Genomic DNA, 1,843 nt, shown 5'->3' with positions numbered 1-1,843 from the left:
TTCCTGGTTCCTGGGTTTTTCTGTCTACATGAGTGGACAAAAGTGGCCCAAGGGCAGCTGGTCACACCTACTTGTAGTCTCCCCCACTTTGGTCCTAGTAAACATGCCAGGCTGGCTCCAGGGCCACTGTGGCCCCACCAGGAGTGGAAAGGTCAGAGGAGCAGAGGAATGGCAGCTGCCTCATGCCACCAGCTACGGGGTGCCCAATGCCCTGTGTGTGTGACACCCACCCCTGGGCCCTGCGTGCGCCAGCCTCTGCCCACAGTGGCCACCCCCAGCTGCATGCCAGCCTGCTGAAGGGCGGGCAGAGAGCCTGCTGCAGCGCTGAGCTATTTTCAGAAGCTGCCAGATTTCATTTGGCAGCGAGAATGTCGGGGAGGGGAGGAGGCGGGACGCTGGAGACTGTCTTTTGACTATTCCGGCAGGAGAGCGCCCTCAGCCCTTGGGAGCCCTTGCGGGCAGCCTCGAGGCGGGGCCCTGACTGTGGCATATTCCCTCTGCTCTATCTTGAAACCTCTCAGTTTTCCAAGCGCTCAACTGGCACCCACAGCTCTCCCTCCTCCACCTCCTGTCCCCTCAAGGCATGGGGAGGGGGTGGAGAGGGTAGAAGGCAGGGAGAAGCCAGCACTCCTGAGGTGTGGGCTGCTTCCCTTCTTGGTGACCTTGGTCAAGTCCCCCAGCTTTCCCGCCTCAATTTCCTCATCTGCGATAGGGAGGTAGTGGCCCCCTGGGGGTTCTTCTGGGGAATCCAGGCAGATGATGTATGTGAAGTGCCTAGTGAGGTGCCTGGTCCATGGCTCACGCCCAGCAGCCATTTGCCAGCCCAGCATCTTCAACCATCAGGAAAGAGAGAAGTACCTGAGGTTGCCAGAGGGAAAAGCAACACAGCTATCTCTGGGCCTTTCTACCCCACAAAATCAGGCATTCGCCACCCATGGGATTTCACTCTCCAGAGCATCATCACCTGGGTGTCCTGAACCGTGGGCAAAGCCCTTGGCTTCAGGGAGGGTGGTCCACCCTTTTGTAGATGAATGCTGGGGCCTCACGGAGCCTGTGGTTCAGACCAGCCTTCGCTGTGTACTCTGCCCAGGGCAATACCTGCCAGAGGCAAGGGCTCATTGTCTAGTGACAGGGCTGCAGACAGATCCTTCACTGGGCCCAGAGCACCACGGCACTGAGCCCCCACACAGGGTGCCAGGAAAGCAGCAGGGAAAGCTGCAGGCAGGGCTCTCGCCCTGGGGAGTTTACTCTCCTCCAGGACAAAACAGCACACAAATACTACCAAATCATGGGCTCCAAATGGTCTATGGCGGAGAGGCATGGCTTGAGAAGGCGATGTCACAGGGCCTTTGAAGCCAAAGAGGGAATTGAGGCACCCCAGTGGCTGGGGAGGGTGCCTGATGGTTTCTAGGATTGAAGGCAGAACTGCAGGGACTGGGACCAGGGCCTTGGGGGCAAAAGGACTCTTCACCCCTCAGCGCTGCCTGTCTGTGCTTCTCCCTGGGGGTGACCTTGATCTTCTGTCTGTACAGCCTTCTCACATCCAAGCCCACGGCTCCCATGGTTCCAGCAAGGGAGGCATCTGCCAGAGGCCTAAAGTCTAGACCCAGTGAGGGATTCTAATTGGTCATACTTGGCCCATTGCTGTTGTGGGGAAGGGGGAGTGGCTCTGTTAGTGGGGGTGTAGCAAAGGAGAGGTTTGGAAGGATTGCCCCCAGAGCTCCCATGTCCACTTGGCCACTTCTGAGAGCTGAAGAGAAGCGTGGTCCCCTGTTCTCTGGCATCAGGTACAGCTCTCCCAAGCCAGGGCTAAGAGGCTGGGTGCCTGGCCAGGTCACACTCT

Source organism: Mustela nivalis (assembly GCF_964662115.1).
Source record: "Mustela nivalis genome assembly, chromosome: 1".
NCBI lineage: Eukaryota > Metazoa > Chordata > Mammalia > Carnivora > Mustelidae > Mustela > Mustela nivalis.
This window is presented reverse-complemented; position numbering follows the sequence as displayed.